Genomic DNA, 25289 nt, shown 5'->3' with positions numbered 1-25289 from the left:
CTTTGAATTCTGATGATAGCCTTTTCTTCACTCAAAATGAGGCGAATTTCATGATAGAAAGTAGCCCATATATCTACATACTGGATAAGTGAAAGCAAACTTGGATGGTCTTATAGGAATGGGTGCTGATTAGAAATCAAAGTGAAATACTCATGTATTAACCAAGGACATAATAGGGAGCTGTTCAAAAGCAAAGGTTTTGAGCTGGCATCATCCTGGTCTGCACGGCCCACAAATCCAAAAGGTGTACCGGATCCCGATTAATCAGTGCAGAGTCTGCACGTTCTCCCCGTGTCTGCATGGGTTTCCTCTGGGTGGTCTGGTTTCCTCCCACAGTTCAACGGTGTCCAGGTTAGGTGGATTGGCCATGCTAAGTTGCCTTTAGTGTCCAAAAAAGGTTAGATGGGGTTACTGGGTTACGGGATAGGGTGGAGGTGTGGGGTTAGATAGGGTGATCTTTCCAATAGGCCTGTGTAGACTCAATGGGCCGAATGCCCTCCTTCTGCACTGTAAATTCTATGATCTATGAGTAATATACATCCATAAACTGTTGTTACATCGCAACACTAACGCCATCAACAGGCCCAACTTCAGCAACTGTACTGTACTTTAAATGATGTTACAGCACAGAGCATTGCCTCGTAAGGTTTCTGTCCTCCCAACCATGCTACTGGGAATGCTTTTTCAGGCCACAGGTACACTGAAGCTACCTGCAAAAGGTAGCAGCATGGCTTTTGCATCAGTGGCTTATACAGATCTTCCCAAAAATCGGGAATATATGTAGCGAAGAACACACATTGCAACTGAAACTTCTTTATTTCTTTTGTATTGCCTGGGAGGCCCAGAATCCAGCCCTAAACATAAATAAGGGCAAACTTGAGAGTGAAAAATGCAAAACTAGGTTGATGACATACTGAATACATACATTCATTTAATACAGAGGCATAATCCGATTCATTATTTCACTTAAGGAAATGGCCTGCTACGTTCCCTCATATTCAGTGAAGTAAAAAAGAAGAATTGATGACAACTTTCACATTCAGCCACCTGCAACATCAGATCAATGGAAATCCTACGATTAACCATATCCTAATATTGAACAAAAATACAAACACAAAAATAAAAGCAAAATATTTCAAATGCTGGAAATCTGAAACAAAACCAGAAGATGCTGGAAAACCTCAGCAGATTCGGTAGCATCTGTGGAGAGAGAAGCAGAGTAGTCATACAGAACTCTGCTTCTCTCTCCATAGATGTTGCCAGACCTGCTAAGAGTTTCCAGAATTTTCTGTTTTGAATATAAAAACAAATGTACGTTCATGAAAGCAAAATTTAGTCTTATCAAGCCTGCTCCATAATTTGTGCCCTTTCGCATTTCTCCATTTCTTTTAATACACACTTGCCAATTTCAAATCTTTTCTAAATATCTTAATTTCCTTTTCATCCTTCTGGGGCTAAGAAATCTTAGGTTTGCACTTACCCATTTAGCTACATCATTTACAAGAGAACCAAATATCTCAGCCGAGCCCCGCGCTAGGCCAGAGAATTGCCGCAATCGCGCCATGCCGCCCCGACGCCGGCGTGCTATTCGCCGAGGTGCGGAGAATCAGCGGCATTTGCGCCGGCGCATTTGGCTCGGCGCCGGACGCGGGCCGCTGTACAAAGCCGGGCCGCCGATCCTCTGGCCCGGATCGGCCGAGCGGAAACGGCAGAGACCCGCCGCTGCTGTTCACCCCTGGTTGCTGCCGGCGGGAACTTTGCGCAAAGGGTCGGGGGCGGCCTGTGGGGCGGGGAAAAGTACTCCTTCACTGAGGGGGCCTCCAATGGGGTGTGGCCCACAATCGGGGCTCACCGATCGGTGGGCCGGCCTTTCCCACCCCGGGCATATTTTGCTCCGCTTCCGGCCCCAGAACCCCGCGCCATGTTACATCGGGGCGGGAGCGTTGAAGAAGTCCCCCGCGCATGCGCAGGTTGGCGCTGCGCCCATTTGGCGCCGGGAAGGGAGTCTGGAGCGGTTCACACCGTCCTGGCCCCTCTGGGGGACAGAATCGGTTGTCCCCGCACCGTTCACAACAGTCCGAATACTTAGTCTCCATTTTGGAGAACCGCGCCTGATCTCTTTCATTTCCTCTCATGGAACACATCATTCAAAAGTCAAAATGTTGGCCTCAACATGTAAAATGTGGGGCGGGATTATCCCGTACCCGGAGGGGCGGGGGTTCCCGGCGGGACAGAGTGGCGTGAACCACTCCGGCATCTGCCCGCCCCAAAGGTGTGGAATCCTCCGCAGCTTCAGGGGCTAGGCCAGCGCCGGAGTGGTTTGCGCCCCGCCAGCTGGCGTGGAAGGCCTTTGGCGGCAGGCCAGCTGGGGCCGAAGGGGCTCCGCCAGCCAGCAGGAGTCCGCGCATGCGTGGGAGCATCAGCAACTGCTGACGTCATCCCCGCGCATGAGCCGGGGGGGATGGTTCACCTAGGTGTCGCCCATCGCGGAAGCTGAGGCTGACACAGCCGACGTGTAGGGTAAGAGAGCCCCCACGGCACAGGCGCGCCCGCATATCAGTGGGCCCTGATCGCGGGCCAGGCCACCGTGGGGGTACTCCCCGGGGCCAAATCGCCCCGTGCTCCCCCCAGGACCCCAGAGCCCACCCACGCCGCCAGGTCCCGCCGGTAAGGGACCTAGTCTGATCTACACCAGCGGGACTGGCAAAGAACCAGCGGGACTTCGGCCCATTGCGGGCCGGAGAATCGCCGGGGGTGGGGGGGGGGGGGGGGGGGGGGGGTTTCCCGCTACCAGCGGCCGCCGACCTGCGCACCGCAATTCCCGCCCCCGGCAAATCTCCGGTGCCGGAGAATTCGGCAGACGGCAGGGGCAGGATTCACGCCGCCCCCCCCCCATCAATTCTCCGACCCGGCGGGGGGGGTCGGAGAAACACGCCCGTGATATGTATTGATCTCTCTTTGGTTCCCCTTTCAGTGTGAAGACTTTCCTGAAGGTTAAATACATTCACCATTAAACATAATGAGCTAGATTCTGCGTTTCAGAGAGTAAATGCTGACATCAGGACTGAATCGCGGGTGGTCCATGGCCCTGATAGCGGCGCTGGACTACAGCAATTTAGGACATGTTACTAGGTCAGCACCAGCGAATCATTGCGATTCTAACTGATGCCAACGTCGGATTTGCTTAGGTTGGGATTCGAATTGGAAAGACTGACAAGCATATAAGCACTCCACACACTCTCATTCCAGCCAAGAAGATGCCACCATGGAGAGTGGCCCTGAGATTCGCAGAGGCAGAGCTGGAGACACTGCTGGATGACTGTTTCCCGGGGTGGAAAGGCAGCTGCCACCCACAGATGTCAACTGGGCCAGGGCACAGATGGCAGAGGCCATGAACACGTGCGCCCCACCATCAGGACCAGGTAGTAGTGCAGGAAGAAGCTGCACAACCTCCTCAGGCCAGACAGGGTGAGTCACCACCATGCCCCTGACACAATCCGCTACCCCACACATCCACCACACGAGCACCACCCCTGACAGGCGGTTCCCACCAGGCAGAGCGCTGGGAGAGGATGGGCAACCCCCCAGGTGAGCCAGAATGAGTCACCACCACCATGCCCTTGGCACCAAACCCCCATCCCACACACTCCCAGCCCCTCGCTAACCACCTGGAGGATGATCAAACCCCACCCACCAGCAGGCCACACACTCCACCCTGCACCACATGCCAGCACCAATACTGCCCGCCATGGCCGGGTGCCCTGCACACACATGCCACTGGCAGCAGACCCCCTGTGCTGCCCGCATCAGAGTGTCTCACACTCTGCATAAGCTGTCCCCCAGGAGAAGGCAGCCCACAACCGCAGGGAGAGAGAGAAGACTGAAGGGGCCCGCCGAGCCTGCGGCCCCTCACCGTCGCTGAGCAAAGGGTGCTGGACCTCGCCGTTGTGGTTGGAGAGTGAGCAGTCACCGAAGCACAGCTTGGCATCGGAGGCACAAGTGATCGAAATGCGATGTCCCTATGGCACGTGGGGCACCCCTCCCCCCACACCATGCCTATATGTGATCCAATCATGCGCCTTATCTTTTTGTCTTGCAGGATCATCTGGAGACGAGGCAGTTCATCTGGGGTTCCTCACCTCACCTCTCCACCGCAACACCAAGATTCACCTGGTGAAGAGCTGGGACCTGCTGGTGATCTGCGCCCACACACCCCCTCCCCGCGCCCACCCCCCCCCCCCCCCCCCCCCCGCACCCCCCTCCCCAATCCCAGGGGGACCTGGCACAGTCACTAAGTGACGTGGCACAGTCCAGAGGGAAGTGGCACAGTCCTGGTTCTCCAAGACTGCGAGTACTGAGAGCCTGGTCGAGGCGAGAGTGGGCCTCCAGGTTGGCAGCGCCAGGTTGCGGGGGAGCCCCCGGAGCTCCGGCCGCACCCCTGTCCCAAAGAGTAGCCCGGTGGTCATCGGACACCTCGAGATTGGAGGAAGTGATGGGGCCCATGCCTGTGATCCCTGCAGGGAAGTTGCTGGAACACCGCAATACCCCCGAATTCCCCCATCTATTCGTGGCGCATTCAATGGGCAGAGGGCAAAACAGTGTAGCACTATGCCACCTGTGACACCCGGAAAATTGCAGAGCCCATCTGGGCCTGGTCGCTTGAGACGACAGCAGTCAAAGGGGACCCAGGTCACTGGCAGGGATATACAGCAGTCGTCCTCCACTTCTGATGTACCACCTCGGGTACCCACTAGAAGGAGTGTTAGAGCACCTAATGTCAAAAAGTTAGACACTAGTTAAGTTGGCACAGGTGAAGCCCATAGGTTAGCGATAGAGGCGAAGACACAATACCTGTGTATATATATATCACAATAAACACCTGTTCGCCGATGTTCCGAACTGTCCCGATCCTCTGTCTGAAGGGTGTGAGAGATAGGCTAGGCCGGGAGCAGAGGGTGGGGGAGGCCACTGGTGTGGGGCATTGGTGTTGGAGGTGGACATGGGCCAGGGCTCACTGGGCAGTCAGAGGCCCCCTCCCCCCTGGGTTTGACCTCGGAGGTGCCAGGGGTTGGGTCCCAGGTCCCAGACAGGTCCCCCCTCGACGCCTGAAAGGACCCTGTTGCATATATGTTCAGGACGACGGTCAGCTTGATGGCCACCTGAAGCAGATGTCCTATCCCATATTCTCACAGTTTCAGATGCGCCGTGATCCGGCACAAATGTCTCATGGTCTCCCTACTCAGCTGCAGACAGCAGCGGCCCACTTGTTCTGGCATGTTCTCATATGACAAGCATTGCCGATACACACAAGGCCTGATGGGGTGCCTCCTTCCCACCTCCTCCTCGGCCTGTTGGGCGGCCGGCTCTCCATTATGACCGGCTGGCAGCTGCTCCTCTGGGAGAGGCTGCTGTTCTACAGGTTCCTCTCCGAGTACCCCCTGCTCATGCAGCCTCATTGCGTCCAATAGGGCTGCGGGGGCTAGGCAGGTGGCAACCACTCCTGGCTCGATATCGAACTCCATTTTCTGGCGGTGTAAAGGGCAGTCACGTTAGCATGGTAAGTACTCCTGTGTCCAACCAGCTGTAACGGGCTGCACGGTTGCCCTGGCCTGCACTGCAACCCCTGGCCCCGCATGTCCCCCCTCCCAATTCCCACCCCCAACAACGGCTGTCCCCCCTAACACTTTGCAATGCACCCCTGGCCTCTGACCCTGCCACACGTCCCTGCCGGCAGGTGTACTGGTGGCTGGCACTACGCATGCCAGCGGTATGCATATGGCTGATGGCACTCTGTACATCTACGGGATACATTGGGCAGTCAGTAGCGGGGGGGGCAGTCAATTGGGCAATGTTGGTCCATGCCCAGACACCCCGGTTCCAGGGGCACACCCCATCCTCCAGTCGCCCTCCTGTCACTCCACCCGGCCCTGGCAAAGGCCCCTCGGCGAGCGGCACAACTGGCAGATCACCGTTGCGCCTTTGGTAACCCTGCTCACCTCCTCTCTCTCGAACCCTGGGATTGTGCCCCCACGACGGCATGAAAACGGTAGGAAAACTGCGCAAAACGGCCACCGAGTTTCTGTTCTGGGGGGGGTTAGCAGCCAGGCAGCATAGAGCTCCCAGCTTTAGCTGCTGATATGGCCAGGAGAGTTGCCGGGTCCATGGCCGTGCACGTGCACAGCGGCGGCCATGCCGTGCTTCATGGCGGACCCAGCCTGCAAATTAGTCACCCCACCGGCTTGCTCGCGCGCCCCGGACCGTCCCACCACAATGCCCCCAGCCCCGAATAATGCCCTGCCTGCCCGTGGATCGGCCCTCCCCCGACTGTTGTGGCGCTGGACTGAGTCCGCGTCTGCCAAGTTGAGTTCCCGACGGGTGAGATCACACCCGACTCAGTCCATCGGGAACTCGGCCGGTCGGGAACGCAGCATCGCGTGGCGGGCCTCAGCCAACGTTCAGAGGCCATGGATACGGTGCTTTTCAGGGGGTGGAGCATCGCGAAAGCAGCACCACCCCCGATTTCAGCATCATCGGGGATTTGCCGCCCCATCACCGAATGAAATTCCGGCGTCGGGGATCGGAGAATCCAACCCCCCGTGTCCCTGGTTGGAAAATCCTACTCAATTAGTTTTAAAATTAAGGCATTCTCCATTCAAGGTAATGGCTAGATTCTCCGAATTTGAGGCTATGTCCGGAGGAAGTGTCTAGTTTTACAATGAAAAGTCGGTGCTGCCCCCGTAAAGATGCTCCGCCGGATGGTGAGCTAGCAGTTGCGCCAGGTAAAACTTCCGTCGTTCCTGATACAAACAGTCGGAGAATTTCCTGGTCCGTGGCCGCACATGTGACGACATGCAGCAGTCATGCTGTAAAGCATGGCAAAATAGTGTCCCCCCTGGACCCCACCCCCTCACCACCCCTGGACTACTCCCCACCAGTGCCCCAGCCCTCTCCGAAACGCCCCCTGCCAGCAGCGCGGCTTCCCTACCAACTCTGGTGGCACTGGACACAGTCTGCAGCTGCCACGCCGGGTTTACGAAACCTCAGATCACATGTGACTCGCATGGTCGTTAACTTGGCCGATCGGGGGCAGAGCATCGAGGGAGGGCATCAAAGCGACGTGCTGATGCTAGTGATTTGGAAGGGGTGGAGCATCCGAAAAACAGCACCGGCCCTGATTCGGTCGCAATCGGGGATTCTCCACCCGATTGCCGAATACGATTTTGGCGTCGGGCAACAGAGAATCCCGCTCATAGTCTTTCAACCAAGGAAAATACAAATCAGAAATTTGGCATTTTAACCTTTGCAGCTAACTGCCATGTCGCCAGTTCTCTGCCTGTTCCTTGACAGTTGCCGTTTACAGTTTTATCCAACATTTTAGCACCAATTTCAAAATATTTGTTTATGCGATATGGACCTGACTAGCTGGACCAGCCTTTATTGCCCATTCATGAGGGTATTTAAGAGTCAACCACATTGCTGTGGATCTGGAGTCATATGTAGGCCAGACTGAGTAAGGATAACAGATTCCCTTCCCTAAAAGACAATAGTAAGCCAGATGGGTCTTTACGACAATGGTTTTATGGTCACCATTAGACTTCTAATTTCAGAACCTAGGCCTGCCTCTGGGTCTCTGGATAATACCGCACTAACATATCAATTTCTGCATAAAAATTAATTCAAGCCAACAAAGTGGTAAATCTTCATCATCCATCTTTCCTACTATAGACACCGTCCAACTGATGGACATAGATGGTTGCGGGGCTTTGAGGAGTTCCAGGGTGGATATTTCCACATCCCGATAAAGCAGACAATCAGCAGGTTGTCTTGCTATGTGAAGTCAGGCATGCTGAAAAACTGGATCATGTCAGTGGGGCCCATGAAGGAAGGTGGGGCCCATTTTCCCTCCAGATCAGGACGCTTGCTGTGAACATTAGCTCACTTTGGTAGTTGCTTGATATACACCCCCATTGAAGTGTGATCATCTGGCTGAAGTATATGAATTAATGGACCTACCCTGACCCTACAAATGATGATGAGCACATTCCTGAACTTCCAACGGTTTTAGAAGATATCTGTATGCGCATGCTTGATAAAATGCTTGAGCTGAAGCATTTTGAAGTAAGAAAAACAAGTCAACGGATTTTCTAATCTTGTGTTAAAGCTTAATTTGATGATGCGTATCTGTGGTCGGTGAAAATACTGTCTAGAAATTGTCTGGCTCAACAACATTCCATGATTCTACACAAGTTAAAAGTGATAAACATTGCTACTTTCACATTAATCAACTGGAAGATTAACTGAGTTTAAAGCCTACCTTATAAACATCAAACCCAGACAACGGAAAGGAGACTCCTTGGTGTCCCACAGTGAAAGAATGAAACACACAGTTGAGAACGAGCGTTCACCTCCAGAAAGGGACGGCAAATCACCTTGTGGTGTCTTGACTCCTTCTTCACGTTGAACCTTCAATAAGGAAGAGATTTCCAATAGTTTGAAAAGAAAGACTTTGTATTTACGTACCATATTTCATGGCCAGCATACCCCTCAAAATGTTTTTCAGCCAGTATTTGTGAAATAAGGTCACTGTTCTACTGTAGAAAAGGCAGCAGCCAATTTTCACACAGCAAGTTCCCACAAACAGCAATATGATCATGGCCAGATCATCTGCTTTTGTGATATGGATTGCAGTATGAACATTAGCCAGGACATCAGGTATAACTCCCTTGCTATTCTTCGCGTTGGGGCCTGAGATCTTCTACATCTTTTTTTCTTACTTTTTTTTTTAAATTTAGAGTACCCAATTAATTTTTTCCAATTAAGGGGCAGTTTAGCATGGCCAATCCACCTAGCCTGCACATCTTTGGATTGTGGGGGCGAAACCCACGCAGACACGGAGAGAATGTGCAAACTCCACACGGAGAGTGACCCAGAGCCGGGAACAAACCTGGGACCTCGGCGCCATGAGGCAGCAGTGCTAACCACTGTGCAACCGTGCTGCCCCTTCTACATCTTTTACCTGAACGGACAGATGGCACCATGGTCTGACGTCTCATCCAAAAGACTACATCGCCGACAATGCAGCAATCCCTCAGTACTGCACCGGAGTGTCAGCCTAGATTTTTATGCCAAAGTCCTGGGTTGGGGCTTAAAGACACACATTCTGACTTAGCATCTAGAGTGTTACAAACAGAGCTGCAGCTGGCATCAAGACAGAGAAACTGCAAACGTACGTAGGTGTATAAAAAAATGACACAAGAAAAAACTGAATAAAGTAAAAATACTCTGGTTATGTTCTTCTAAAAAGTTCAAATCCGATAAAATCTACTGACAGTTATGGAATCGCTGTGGGAAGAAAAATATCTTCTGATCTGATAATTGCATAACTTTTCGGTACTTGTTGGAATTTAACATTAATTGGTAAATCTGCTACAGAAAGCTAGGTCTGGTAATTAATAATGAAAGTACCCTTTTAATAATGCAATAATTGTTAAAACAATTCCAATAATCTCTCAGACCCAGAAGATTACAATTTAAATGGTTCATTCCTATGCGGAGTCGATTGTTATTAGATGCAAAAAAAAAGTCACATTGAAGGAAAATGTTATTTTTCCTTTCTGTATCTTTCTTTCCAATCTTTACTTCTCTTGTACCTAATTTGACTCAAATTCACCCAATTTTTCTATCTTTCTCACTCCTTATATTTCTTTACTTATGGAGATAGATTATTCCTCCCACCATTCACTGAGATTCCATCTGCCTCTGTTGCCCTCACCACACGGTTGTCTACTCATAATTTTAACAAGTTAAAGTGCAAAATGTTTTACAGTTGAAAGGTGCAGAGAAAAGTCTAATGAATGGAGCACCATGCAAAATTCCCAACACCAGCAAGGTGCTGGCACTTATATTTAAAAATCTTGTGAATGTTCACACTTCCTCTCCTCAAATGCTGTTTCCTGTTCTCCCTATCATTATTCATGATTTTAAGTGATCTTTTAACACTGAAAATTCTCTGTTACAAATGAATGCCCAATGTAAATAGGGGACAATCCAAATACAATTGCAGGGCGTGACCATGCTGGCACTATCTGTGGCCAGGAATTTACAGCTCCTCCTGCCCTGTGCGATGGAACTAAATGAAGATTTAAATGACTCGCCACATCCTCCGGGGAGAGACGCGCCACGCCGTGGTGGTAAAATCCTGGCCTGCGTCTAGTTTTGCCATCATTTTTGAAATTGCTTACCATGTTAACTATCATTCATTGTCAACGTGTCAAATTTGTTTGGACTGCATTTGTTGGTTTTGGAATATCCAATATATCTCTTTAAAGGTGTTCTGTTCGTTATCCACTGAAACGTTGAAGAAACTTGCCCACTCCATTTTCTGCTGAGGCTTTTGACACTCCAAGTTCTCAACATATAAGATTTGTGAGAAAGATAATTGATGGCATAAAAATGTTTGAACTTGAAATGAAGTCAGATTGCTTTGCAAGACAGAATGAAATCCTGTTAGAGATAAGAATAAGAAGGGAGACGGGTGAGACGGCCACGATTTAACGGAAATGTTTCCCGGAGTGGGCAGTGCTGAGAACAACCTCGCTGTTAAACGGAACACTGCATTATTTTTGGACCTCAGTGAGGAACACCTCACCAAGGCCGCACTCAGTCCCATTTCCTGCAGATTGACCGGCCTCGTGACGTTCCAAGTCGGCCGTGGCGAGGCCGGTAGATCGCACCCTTGGGTGGAGACAAGCGTGGACTGTGTAATGGATTTCACAATGCTGCGCAATCAAATGCTATGTATTCATTCAAGCCCAAACTTTAGACAGAAAAGTGTTATGTACAGAATACGGGGATAAGAGAGAACAAGGAATTACCCTATGTAACAACGAGGGGTTTTCAGATACTCTGTCAAAGGGTTTGTTCATGCTAAAGGGCTGTTAAGCAGAAAAAATAGTTTGAAAAATTAGTATGGAAGAAAAAGGCTGCAAGGTGATGAGAGATTGGAGTAGCAGAGGCAAAATCTACCAAAATATTAATCGACAAACCAAGAAAAAGAATAACAGACAAAGTTTCAAAAATAAACAAATAATTGAGTGGTATGAATTTGAATGCACAAGGCATTCAAAAGAAAACTGGAGATTATAAACATTAATACATAATTAGAAACAATGGAGTGTTACATAAAAATGAAGTCTGTTTGCGCTCTAGAGGTTTTTGTATGCATGTGTGTGTGTGTATGTGCACACCGATATGTCTGTTTATGTCCCCTTACGGTTTCCAAGATTTCCAGGACACAATCTCTTAGGTTTGTCAGAATCGTATCAGGGTCGTGATCGAGCCCCTGCTCATCATGAGCCATGGGTAACACAGCCCAGTCCCAAAGGCATGACAGGAGCACATTTACATTGCTGTCCTGGGCCTAGCATCACCTGTCTGTGTTCTTTACATAAACAGACATATTGGTGTGCACATACACACACGCATACGAAAACCTCTAGAATGAGAGAAAACAGACTTCATTTGCCTTCACAACTGAACAAAAGAAAACAGAGCCAGATTGTCACTGCAGACCCAAGAGCCCAGGTGATGGTATTGAAGCCTTCGTTTGTACACTTAACCTTCAGGTGGAGTAAGAGAGTGGACAAGAGGTGTGGACATGAGGGGCATGCAAAGTGTCAATAATGGGGAAAATGTTAGTAAAATGTTAGTCAAAAATCTACAAGGTACAGTGACTGAGGGGAGCTCAGTGAATAGGCCCAGTAATAACAAAAGGAATAAAACTGGAGATGTTAAGATTCAAAACAAAGGTAAAAAAACCAACATAAGTGTACTTTACCTGAATGCTCGTAGTATTCGGAATAAAGTAAATGAGTTGATGGCACAAATCATCGTAAATGACTATGATTTAGTGGCCATTACAGAAACATGGTTAAAGGATGGTCACGACTGGGAGTTAAATATCCGAGGGTATCAAACTATTCGGAAGAACAGAGTGGATGGTAAGGGAGGTGGTGTTGCTCTGTTATTTAAGGATGACATCCGGGCAATAGTAAGGGATGACATCGGTGCTATGGAGGATAAGGTTGAATCCATTTGGGTGGAAATCAGGAATAGTAAGGCGAAAAAGTCACTGATAGGAGTAGTCTATCGGCCACCAAATAGTAACGTTATGGTGGGGCAGGCAATAAACAAAGAAATAACTGATGCATGTAGAAATGGTACAGCAGTTATCATGGGGGATTTTAATCTACATGTCGATTGGTTTAACCAGGTCGGTCAAGGCAACCTTGAGGAGGAGTTTATAGAATGTATCCTCGATAGTTTCCTAGAACAGTATGTAATGGAACCTACGAGGGAACAAGCGGTCCTAGATCTTGTCCTGTGTAATGAGACAGGATTGATTCACGATCTCATAGTTAGGGATCCTCTCGGAAGGAGCGATCACAATATGGTGGAATTTAAAATACAGATGGAGGGTGAGAAAGTAAAATCAAATACTAGTGTTTTGTGTTTAAACAAAGGAGATTACAAGGGGATGAGAGAAGAACTAGCTAAGGTAGACTGGGAGCAAAGACTTTATGGTGGAACAGTTGAGGAACAGTGGAGAACCTTCCAAGCGATTTTTCACAGTGCTCAGCAAAGGTTTATACCAACAAAAAGGAAGGACGGAAGAAAGAGGGAAAATCGACCGTGGATATCTAAGGAAATAAGGGAGAGTATCAAATTGAAGGAAAAAGCATATAAAGCGGCAAAGATTGCTGGGAGATTAGAGGACTGGGAAATCTTTAGGGGGCAACAGAAAGCTACTAAAAAAGCCATAAAGAAGAGTAAGATAGAGTATGAGAGTAAACTTGCTCAGAATATAAAAACAGACAGTAAAAGTTTTTACAAATATATAAGACAAAAAAGAGTGGCTAAGGTAAATATTGGTCCTTTAGAGGATGAGAAGGGAGTTTTAATAATGGGAAATGAGGAAATGGCTGAGGAACTGAACAGGTTTTTTGGGTCGGTCTTCACAGTGGAAGACACAAATAACATGCCAGCGACTGATAGAAATGAGGCTATGACAGGTGAGGACCTTGAGAGGATTGTTATCACTACGGATGGAGTGATGGGCAAGCTAATGGGGCTAAAGGTAGACAAGTCTCCTGGCCCTGATGGAATATTCCCAGAGTGCTAAAAGAGATGGCTAAGGAAACTGCAGATGCACTAGTGATAATTTACCGAAATTCACTAGACTCTGGGGTGGTCCCGGTGGATTGGAAATTAGCAAACGTGACGCCACTGTTTAAAAAAGGAGGTAGGCAGAAAGCAGGAAATTATAGGCCAGTGAGCTTAACTTCGGTAGTAGGGAAGATGCTGGAATCTATCATCAAGGAAGAAATTGCGAGGCATCTGGATAGAAATTGTCCCATTGGGCAGACGCAGCATGGGTTCGTAAAGGGCAGGTCATGCCTAACTAATTTAGTGGAATTTTTTGAGGACATTACCAGTGCAGTAGATAACGGGGAGCCGATGGATGTGGTATATCTGGATTTCCAGAAAGCCTTTGACAAGGTGCCACACAAAAGGTTGCTGCATAAGATAAAGATGCATGGCATTAAGGGTAAAGTAGTAGCATGGATAGAGGATTGGTTAATTAATAGAAAGCAAAGAGTTGGGATAAATGGGTGTTTCTCTGGTTGGCAATCAGTAGCTAGTGGTGTCCCTCAGGGATCCGTGTTGGGCCCACAATTGTTCACAATTTACATAGATGATTTGGAGTTGGGGACCAAGGGCAATGTGTCCAAGTTTGCAGATGACACTAAGATGAGTGGTAAAGCGAAAAGTGCAGAGGATACTGGAAGTCTGCAGAGGGATTTGGATAGGTTAAGTGAATGGGCTAGGGTCTGGCAGATGGAATACAATGTTAACAAATGTGAGGTTATCCATTTTGGTAGGAATAACAGCAAACGGGATTATTATTTAAACGATAAAATATTAAAGCATGCCGCTGTTCAGAGAGACTTGGGTGTGCTAGTGCATGAGTCACAGAAGGTTGGTTTACAAGTGCAACAGGTGATTAAGAAGGCAAATGGAATTTTGTCCTTCATTGCTAGAGGGATGGAGTTTAAGACTAGGGAGGTTATGTTGCAATTGTATACGGTGTTAGTGCGGCCACACCTGGAGTATTGTGTTCAGTTTTGGTCTCCTTACTTGAGAAAGGACGTACTGGCGCTGGAGGGTGTGCAGAGGAGATTCACTAGGTTAATCCCAGAGTTGAAGGGGTTGGATTATGAGGAGAGGTTGAGTAGACTGGGACTGTACTCGTTGGAATTTAGAAGGATGAGGGGGGATCTTATAGAAACATTTAAAATTATGAAGGGAATAGATAGGATAGATGCGGGCAGGTTGTTTCCACTGGCGGGTGACAGCAGAACTAGGGGACATAGCCTCAAAATAAGGGGAAGTAGATTTAGGACTGAGTTTAGGAGGAACTTCTTCACCCAAAGGGTTGTGAATCTATGGAATTCCTTGCCCAGTGAAGCAGTTGAGGCTCCTTCATTACATGTTTTTAAGGTAAAGATAGATAGTTTTTTGAAGAATAAAGGGATTAAGGGTTATGGTGTTCGGGCCGGAAAGTGGAGCTGAGTCCACAAAAGATCAGCCATGATCTAATTGAATGGCGGAGCAGGCTCGAGGGGCCAGATGGCCTACTCCTGCTCCTAGTTCTTATGTTCTTATGTTCTTATGTTCTAATAATGAAGGGCTATGGAGTTATTGGTTGTAGAGGATTCTTTTATCACGTATATGATTGAAAACTGAAGTCGAAAACACAGTATTCAAAAGCTGGCAGATGGAAGCAAGAGCAAGGAAGTTGATGAATATTGCAAACGGAAATCTATATGAGCCACAGGACATCCATTACTAAAATGTGCTACCTCCCATTTATCGGTGTTGTACTTCATTTGTCAATTACTTACTGATTCTGAAAGTGCACGAATGTCTTTGTTTAATTTTTGCAGACTCATCAGAATTGACAATCCCCACAACCTGGGATCCACTGCAACTTTAGAAATTGCAGCTCAATTCCTGCATGTCAGAGTCTGAAAAGGCAAAAGCACAGCAGAGGGACGGATTCCAAACTTCCCACATTAACTGGAAGGCCACTGACGTGCTATCCAAATTCAATTTTTTTAAACAAGGAATGAAGCTATGCTTTGTAGCCTGAGCAGTTATATAACTGGATAAGCATAGTCAGTATACATTTTAGAATTCATTACTCAGAATCGATGTCGCACATGCAACAGCTACAGGAACCATTCGACCAATACATCAACATATGCCGTAGAAAATGGCAAATAATTGAACTTTTCAGAAGCCAAATTGTTGGAACGAACATTAGCATTGGTGATTGCCTTAATAACTATCAAAACGTTCCAAAAAGACCTCTTGGAAAAAAAAAAGGTGATAGCACTGATGCACTGCTAAAAGATGGCAGCAAGAATGTAGACATTGTAGCCAGGCATCAGCATCTGCGAGCACTAGGTGCAGCTAACAGTATGTACACGATAGGCAGACCACAAAAAGCAAGCAAGCTCAGTGTTAACTGCGGTTTGTCACACCCAACGCGAAGCTGCCCTGCATTCCAAGATCTGTACAAGGCATCCAGCACAAGAGGCCACCAGGCACACACCTACATGAGAAATCAGGCTCCAGGGACGCATCCAGAGGGTACAATAAATCACAAACAACAGAATACAGATGCAGCAGAGACCTACGCAAACCCAAGCTGATACACAAAGTTCACAAGACAGAGCCAAGTTGAGACCCCAAATGGAACAGCTTTTGAATAGAGGATGAACTGATTTTCCACATTGTGAATGTAACACACTGTGTGGATGAAATCAGGCCACTGGAAGCTTTTGCTATTGCCAGTATCATAGGCCCAAAGACAGTTGCAAACATGAACTCAAGATCAAGGTTGACATGGGAGCTAGTGCAAGTATTCGCCCAGTCCGAATCCTGATGAACATGTACCTGGACCATTGGAAATCAACGGTACAACCAACAATTGCTAAACTGACTGCATACAATGGGCCTCCAATTACTTGCATTGGTACACCAACAATGCAATGCAGCTACAACAATTCAGCATGGAAATCATAATACTTTACCAGATAGACATGAGCAGACTAGCAGTGGCTGGACCACCAGCATGTACAGATCTCAACATTGTGACAATCCATGAGATCACCAAAATACCAATGGCAGCAGAGGAGACTAAGAACACTCATATTGAGTTGGTCCAGGAGTTACAACAATTGTAGCTGGACAGATTCGATGCCATGGGAAATTTCAAAGGTGACGCTGTATTGCATCTCAGAGAAGACACAAACCCATCAATCGACACTCCCAGAAAGCACAGCATTCACATACAAGATAAGCTTAAGTGTGAGCTGGATGATATGGAATGCAATGGCATCCACTGTGTGCATCGCCACACAGAATGATGTCATTCATTTATTTGCGTTCTAAAGAAGGATGGCGCAATCGGGGTGTATTTTAGATTCAAGACTTATAAACCTCTCCCGAAAAGAATACCCACATTCTAACACTGGAACCAAAGAGAAAACTTTGTCAAAGCTTTCCTGAAGTGTAGGTCAACAAAACAAGATTGTCATGTCACCATATTGCAACTCCGGGCTACACCTCTAGATATGGGTTTATCATCGCCAGCAAAGTTCATGTTTGGAAGGCAAGTGAGAATGATCTTGCCATGCCATCTGCTATCCAAATTCTCTGAGGTGCAGGATGCACTTCTCGAAAAAGAAGACAAGATGAGGGTGATGCTTGACCGGCATGCAGGTGTGGAACCACCTCAGCTACATAAAGGGCAAAAGGTCAGGGTCGCACATTGTACAGTGGGAACATGGTTACCTGCCGAGATATCTGCTGTGTGTAATGAGCCTAGGTTTTATGAAGTCATAACATCCAACACAGCAATGACTTCCACTCTCGAATGATCATAAAAAAGCTGTAAACAAACCCTCAAGTAATCCTCAAGTAAATGGAATCTAGATGTTACATATAAATAACACAATGAGATCATGATAGAAATATTACTGAATATTAATTGTTACATGTTTTGTTTCTAGATGTTCCTCTATTCGCTCCTCAGGGGCTCCATTAATTTTCCAACCACTGACATTAAGCTGACTACTCTATAATTCTCTGATGTGGAGATGCCGGCGTTGGACTGGGGTGGCACAGTAAGAAGTCTTACAACACCAGGTTAAAGTCCAATATGTTTGTTTCAAACACGAGCTTTCGGAGCGCAGCTCATTCCTCAGGTGAATGGAGAGATATGTTCCAGAAACATTTATATAGACAAAGTCAGAGATGCTGCACAATGCTTGTAATGCAAGCATTTGCAGGTAATCAAATCATTACAGATCCAGGGAGAGGGATAATCACAGGTTAAAGAGGTGTGAATTGTCTCAAGCCAGGACAGTTGGTAGGATTTTGCAAGTCCAGGCCAGATGGTCGGGGGTGAATGTAATGCGACATGAATCTAAGATCCCGGTTGAGGCCGCACTCATGCGTGCGGAACTTAGCTACAACTTTTTGCTCGGCAATTCTGCGTTGTCCCATGTCCTGAAGACCGCCTTGGAGAACGCTTACCCTGAGATCAGAGGCTGAATGCTCTTGACTGCTGAAGTGTTCCCCGACTGGAAGGGAACATTCTTGCCTGGTGATTGTCGCACGATGCCCGTTCATTCGTTGTCGCAGTGTCTGCATGGTCTCGCCAATGTACCACACTTCGGGACATCCTTTCCTGCAGCGTAAGAGGTAGACTACATTGGTTGAGTCGCACGAGTATGTGCCGCGTATCTGGTGGGTGGTGTTGCCAAGTGTAATGGTGGTATCCAAGTCGATGATCTGGCATGTCTTGCAGAGATTACCCTGGCAGGGTTTTGTGGTGTTGTGGTTGCTGTTCTGAAGGCTGGGTAATTTGCTGCAAACAATGGTTTGTTTGAGGTTGCGCGGTTGCTGGAAGGCCAGTAGTGGGGGTGTGGGGATGACCTTGCCAAGATGTTCATCTTCATTGATGATGTGTTGAAGGCTGCAAAGAAGATGTCGTAGTTTCTCCACCCCAGGAAAGTACTGGACGACGAAGGGTACTCTGTCACTGGTGTCCCGTGTTTGTCTTCTGAGGAGGTCGGTGCCGTTTTTTGCTGTGGCGCGTTGGAACTGTCGATCGAATCACTGAAACGACTACACGATGAGATCAATAAATTCCATCCCACCATCAGACTCACCATGGACTATTCTCCAAATTCTGTTGCCTTCTTGGAGACACTCATCTCCATCAAGGATGGTCACCTTAGCACTTCGCTTTACCGCAAGCCCACAGACAACCTCACGATGCTCCACTTCTCCCCTATGGACAAGCCCTCCGTATACACAGGATCTGCTCAGACGAGGAGGAGCGTAACAGACGCCTACAGATGCTGAAAGATGCTCTCGTACGAACGGGATATGGCGCTCGACTCATCGATCGACAGTTCCAACGCGCCACAGCATAAAACCGCACCGCATGTGCGGCTGACGTCACGACGGATGACGGCTCAAACCCGCGCATACGCGGTTTCTGTCTTCCCCTCCGCTACCCCGCAAGACGTGGTGGCTTGATCTTGCGGGGCGGCGGAGGGGAAAGAGTGCGTCCCTTTGAGACGCCGGCCCGACGATCGGTGGGCACCGATCGCGGGCCAGTCCCCTCCCGAGCACAGCCGTGATGCTCATTCCTCTCTCCGCTCCCCACAAAACAGCTCTCAGCGCCATGTTCACGCCGGCAGCGACCAGGTGTGGTTGCCGCCGGCGTGAACCGGTCGGGAACGGCAGGCCGCTCGGCCCATCCGGGTCGGAGAATCGCGGGCCGCTGTGAAAAACGGCGGCCCGCAATTCTCCGAGCGGCGTGTCGCAAAACGCGACATGCCATTTTGGGGGGGCTGGGAGAATCGCGGGAGGGTGCCAGAGTGGCCCTCCCGCGATTCTCCCACCCGGCTTGGGGGCGGAGAATCGCACCCACTATGTCTGACGCTTTTGTGCCTTGTAACAAGAGATAAGGGCCAGATTTTATTCAACAAGTAGGAAGCCCCGCAACTGGGATCCAAGGTGGATTTCAAAACTATCCGGGCAGAAGGCAGCATCCTAGGCAGGATATTACTGATGGGAGTCAACTAAGACAAATTGACAACTGCAGCCTGCTTCTCAGGGCTGTCAACACAATCAGAGGGTCAGCACTCAACAGTGCCGTGAGATGGCTGCTGCTGAGGCCCCAGGAAAAAAAGGTGTCCATGAAAGCTAGTTAAAATCTTTTTGTACCTTGTCAGGTCCAGGCTGGCAGGCTCTGGCAATCAGAGATATGAACTCTCCGGCAGTGGCTTTGGAGTCGCTGGGTTGGCCCTTACCGCAGTGGGCAGGGGGAGGGTCCCACTGTGGACTATGAATCAGATATTAATTAAAGCATTCTCCCTCTCCCACTCCATCCCAACTCCCTGGGAACCTGCTGAGAGGCTGCCACATTTTACCTGGTGGTCGCCACACATTGTGGTCCATCCCAATGCCGGTAAAATATCAGCAGTGGCAGAAGATGCTGTTGATTGGCAAATTGACTGGGTCCTGCCATTGAGAATGTCCCATGGTGGCATGAAGGCATCAGCGTATTCTTCGACCATAATTTTTTAAAAAATCTTTTTATTCTCCTCATTTTCAACATTTTCATCAATAAACAACCAAATAAAAATAAACAAAAACAAATGCAATAACAATCCCCCACACACAAACCGCACCCCGCTCAGTATACAGACCTAAACATACACCTGTACATTCCAGGTAAAATACACAAATTAACAATCAATCCGTAAACAGTGGAACCAAAAAACATCAATGCCACTGACCCACCCTCCCCCCCCCCCCCCCCCCCCCAATGTTCAATGGCAACCAATTCTTGGAAGTGCATAATAAACAGTCGCCATGAACTGTGAAACCCTTCCTTCATCCAATTCAGCTGAGACTTCACCTTCCCGAGTCAAAGAATTTCAAATAGGTCCCCCCCACCAAGCCGCATCACAGGATGGAGCAGCTAACCTCCACCCCATCAGGACCCGCCTCCGGGCAATCAGCGAGGCAAAGGCTAACATCCGCCCCTGCACCTGCCTGCCGCCCGAGCCGGTCTGACCCCCCTCCCCCCCAAAAAAGGCTTCTAGGGGGCCTTGGTACCAAGTTCACGAGCACTAGCCCCAAGATAACATGATAAACCTCCCTTGAACAAACCCCTCACATTCCACGTAACTATCATAACCGGGGTCATAACCCCTCCCCACCTATCCACCATCATCATAACTCCAGGCCCTGACAACTGGGCTTGGCCCGCCCTGTCTCACTGATACCATTGAGCCCCTCCCCTCCCAGAATCCTCCCATCCACTTCCTCTCGAAAACACCTCCCCCAGTATCAGTCCCCTTCCCCAACATTTCACAGCTCCTTAGTCCATCGAAACCTGTTCTACCAGGCTCCGATGGCCGCAGCCCCTCCCTCCACCACATGCATGTTCACTGGCCAGCTTGAGCTAGCCAGTATGGAAGACCCTGCTCAGGCCTCACTCCCCGACAATCCCCTCCACTCTGCCCAGTCCCAGGGAAACAAAGAAATCCCCTTCAACACACAACCACAGTGTAAACCCACAAACCCCAAAGAAGTATTATTGCAAAAGAAAATCCCAACTCTTACCTTGTCCAAAAGGGCAACGTCAACTCATTTAGGACATATAACATGCAGTGAAAAATAGAGCTGCGTACACTCCGCCACACCCCCCTACCCTCAGTCCAAGACAAATCGTCAGTTCCATTTCTCACTTCTGCCCCAGTCCTGCTGCCTTCACAAACACCTCCGCCACTTCCACCATCTCAAAATAAATTTCTTTGGAGTTGTAGGTCATCCTCAACTTAGTTGGGTACACTATCCCGAACTGCACACTGCTGTTATACAGTGCCGTCTTCATTCGGCCGAAGGCCGCCCACCTCCTTGCCAACTCCGCAGTAAAGCCCTGGTATATACGCATACCAATTCCAGCCCGCTGCACCTCCCGCTTCAGCTTTGCCCAACTCGGGACCTTCTCTTTCAAACGGTACCTACGGATACAAACAATCACTGTTCTTGGTGGCTCATTCACCTTTGGTTTAGGCCTCCGCGCCCTATGAGCCTGATCCTGTTCATACCGAAAGGGATATTCCCCCTCCCCCAACAGCTCCGACAACACATAAGAACATAAGAACTAAGAGCAGGAGTAGACCATATGGCCCCTTGAGCCTGCTCCGCCATTCAATGAGATCATGGCTGATTTTTTGTGGACTCAGCTCCACTTTCCGGCCCGAACACCATAACCCTTGATCCCTTTATTCTTCAAAAACTATCTATCTTTATCTTAAAAACATGTAATGAAGGAGCCTCAACTGCTTCACTGGGCAAGGAATTCCATAGATTCACAACCCTTTGGGTGAAGAAGTTCCTCCTAAACTCAGTCCTAAATCTACTTCCCCTTATTTTGAGGCTATGCCCCAGTTCTGCTTTCACCCGCCAGTGGAAACAATCTCCCCACATCTATCCTATCTATTCCCTTCATAATTTTATATGTTTCTATAAGATTCCCCCTCATCCTTCTAAATACCAATGAGTACAGTCCCAGTCGACTCAACCTCTCCTCGTAATGCAACCCCTTCAGCTCTGGGATTAACCTAGTGAATCTCCTCTGCAAACCCTCGAGCGCCAGTACATCCTTTCTCAAGTAAGGAGACCAAAACTGAACACAATATTCCAGGTGTGGCCTCACTAACACCTTATACAATTGCAGCATAATCTCTCTAGTCTTACACTCCTTCCCTCTAGCAATGAAGGACAACATTCCATTCGCTTTCTTAATCACCTGTTGCACCTGTAAACCAACTTTTTGCGACTCATGCATGAGCACACCCAGGTCTCTCTGCACAGCAGCATGTATTAAATTTTATCATTTAAATAATAATCCCTTTTGCTGTTATTCCCATCAAAATGGATAACCTCACATATGTCAACATTGTATTCCATCTGCCAGACCCGAGCCCATTCACTTAACCTTGCCCCCATACATACATGCTGCCTCCACACCCCGATGCACCCATGAGATTTTCATGCCCCATGCCACCTCCATGCCCCCTCATATTCCTTATTTCCCCCTACCTTCAGGCTCTCTCCATGTTGGTATTTAGATGGTATGGGGAAATGAGGCACGATTCTCCATTTGGGACATGATGTTCTCCCGCCGGAGGTGAATCACTTATGGTTTGCGCTGATGCTAAGAGTGGCACCGAGAAGCGATTTCCTCTCCCCTCCCAAGGTCCGGTGGCTGCCCCACCAATGCAAATCCTGCTTCCTCCTTCAAGACAAGTAGCGGCATTCCCCCCACCATGGGAATTGCTGTCCCCCCACCCCCACCACCACAGTATACAGCATGAGGGTGCCCCAATCACCCTCATCAGACCTCAATCAGATCCCGCCATCAGAGACCTCCACCAGACCCCCCCAAATCAGAGGTTCCCCATATCAGAGATCGCCCCCTTCACCATCAGTCACTCCTGCCTGGAAGCTAAGGAGCAGTCTAGGCAGAAACAGTGAAAATCATTGCTTTTTCACTTACTTGTCCCTTACACTTGCTGCCTCCGACAGAGGTGTAGAAAACAGCAGCTGTTACTTTATAGAAAGTCAAAACCACATGACAAGGATTTAAACCTTCTCAGATCCTTTGATCTGTTAGGCTGCGATTCACTTTCAAAGAGAAATAGCTTTTTGTTGGCTGAAATTGACAGGGCAATAGCTTCCATACAGACAGGTGTCTGGATTGTTTATTTTCATTTCTGTTCTCACTTGATTGCATTTCAAGTACTCTGCTGCAAACCTACCAAAAATGTTTATAAATATTGAGTAAAGATTGACTGCTCCTGACCACATCAAAAGCGGTTAACTGCTTCCTGCTGAGAAATAGAAGAAGTGAAAGCACTTAACTCCTAATTGTTTATGCTGGGCAGGATTTTCATTGTGAGTGGGGGGGGGGGGGGGGGGGGGGGGGGGGGATAAGTGATGGGGATCCTCCGATGGTCGTTGAGGGCACCTATGTTAAATATTTACCCCCTTGGCCCACCTCAAGGTCTACTGCGATGGTGTCATGCTGGAAAATACTTGCACCAATCCATGCCCGTGTGAATCCCAGCTGAGAGAACCGGAGCATTACAGAGACATGGAGAATCCGGTATACAGTCATTAATAGGATGCAAATAGGTTCAAATGATCCATTTGTATACTCCCGCCGGCACAAGACATTGATTGTGTTGAAGCAGGTGAATCGTAGCCTCACAACGGGATAGATGCCGGGCGCCGATCCCATTTTTTTGCCCAACGCGGGATTTTGCGCTGCACTGGGACCTCCACTACTGGCAGCAGAGAATTCAGGCCATGAAAAACATATGCATTTCTAACAATCTAAAAGAGTTCTCACTCAAACACACCTGATATTGAAAATAAACTCTCATTCAGGAAACCCATTCAAAGGATGTAAATCCCCTCAAGCAGTCAACCTGTTTAAAAACAGTAAGAAGTCTTACAACACCAGATTAAAGTTTAACAGATTTGTTTCAAACACTAGCTTTTGGAGCACTGCCAGTGTTGGAAACAAACATGTTGAACTTTAACCTGGTGTTGTAAGACTTCTTACTATGTTCACCCCAGTCCAACGTCGGCATCTCCACATCATGTTTAAAAACAAACATCTATTTCATCAACTTCACTAAAGACAGCTCATTCTTTAATAACCTCTTAAACATTGTCAATCAATGCATCCCAGCAGCGGTTGTTTGCTTTCTTTAACTTTAAGTGAAAGCTGAAGACAGTTTATTTTTATTTTGAAGGGCTGGTGATTCAAATCACTTCAGATCATGACACTTAAAGTGAGGCAGGCTTATGATGAAACGTACCGTGCCTAGGCACAGGATCCCGAACAATGGGGGGGCCCCATACCATCTGGTGTCTGTGGGCACCCTCTTTGCTCATTTTGAGCCTATCAGTTGGTAATGCAGAACGACATCAGACCCTGATTGTTTGAGTCCCCGTAGAGCAGGAAGATGCTGGTGAATGTTGAGGTGACTAGGAGCGAGAGAGGCTGCAGTCAAATTGAAGATCTCCCGTGTTTACTTAATTAACGTTTTTGCGAATTGGTTAAAGAAGCCACGAGGGAGGGAGGTGGTGAGCCAGCCATCCGGTTGGGACTCGGAAGGAAGCCATGGTCGAAGGGAGCAGGGGTGACTTGACCCCTAGGCCAGGCCATCGGGCAGGCCGTAGCCAAGAATCTGAGCCAATAGCGAGGTGAGGTTGTTGAGTTGAGGTGCCAGGTGCTCCCTGGGCTGGGCAAATTGGTGAAAAATACCACAAGGGAAGTGGTAAGTGAGCCAGCTGGTCAGGACTCAGGATAGCCGTCGTCGAGCACCAAGGGAGCAGGGACGACTTGACCCCCAGGGCTGTGGAGGTCAGCCCTCAATCCTGCTCTTTCAGAATATTCATGTTAATTAAAATCAAGAAAGTATCAGTGAACGTGAAGTGACACAATGAATCTGCCAGTCAAAAATGCAGAACACTGAAGGGGAGGCAAGAGGATCTAGGTAAAAAGACAATTAGTCATTTTCCTTAAAAAAGTTAAAAGTATTGGACTTTGCACAAACTACATTCATTTTCATTCACCAAAAGTATGGGTGAATTATCTGATGGGCACCGGGAAGACATAGGCACAAAGCTTTTTGAAGATGAAGTGAAACAATTCATTCATATCATCGATAACTTTGATTGGATTTGATTTATTTCTTGACACATGTACCTGGTACATTGAAAAATATTGTTCTGTTTATAGTCCAGGCAGATCGCTCCAGACATGAAAACATAGAAGATACTATGAATAATGACTATAAAAGATGTAGGAAGAGGATCTGTAGGGGAGAGCTTGCAGAGAGTCGCCATGCACCTTGGAATTTTTTTTAAAATTCCAGCTTCAGCCACCTGCATCACCACCTTTGGCTTCTGAGCTCTGCAATGATGAGCTGCAGATGATTTGCACAGACTTGTACTTGATGGTTTGCAGGCAACCTTTCCAAATGTGGAAAATATTCTGAAAATATTAATTATAATTCCATTGCACATTCTTTTTCTGTGTTGAAAAGTGTAAAAAA

General features: G+C 48.2%; 1 pseudogene; it reads right to left on the bottom strand.

Moving 5' to 3' along the window:
• LOC119967539 overlaps positions 1 to 25289 on the bottom strand; it is a 112794-nt pseudogene that overhangs the window by 11218 nt on the left and 76287 nt on the right.

The sequence above is a fragment of the Scyliorhinus canicula genome, chromosome 6 (assembly GCF_902713615.1).
Source record: "Scyliorhinus canicula chromosome 6, sScyCan1.1, whole genome shotgun sequence".
Lineage (NCBI taxonomy): Eukaryota > Metazoa > Chordata > Chondrichthyes > Carcharhiniformes > Scyliorhinidae > Scyliorhinus > Scyliorhinus canicula.
The sequence above is the reverse complement of the archived record's forward strand: the minus strand, read 5'-3'. Positions and strand labels throughout refer to the sequence as shown.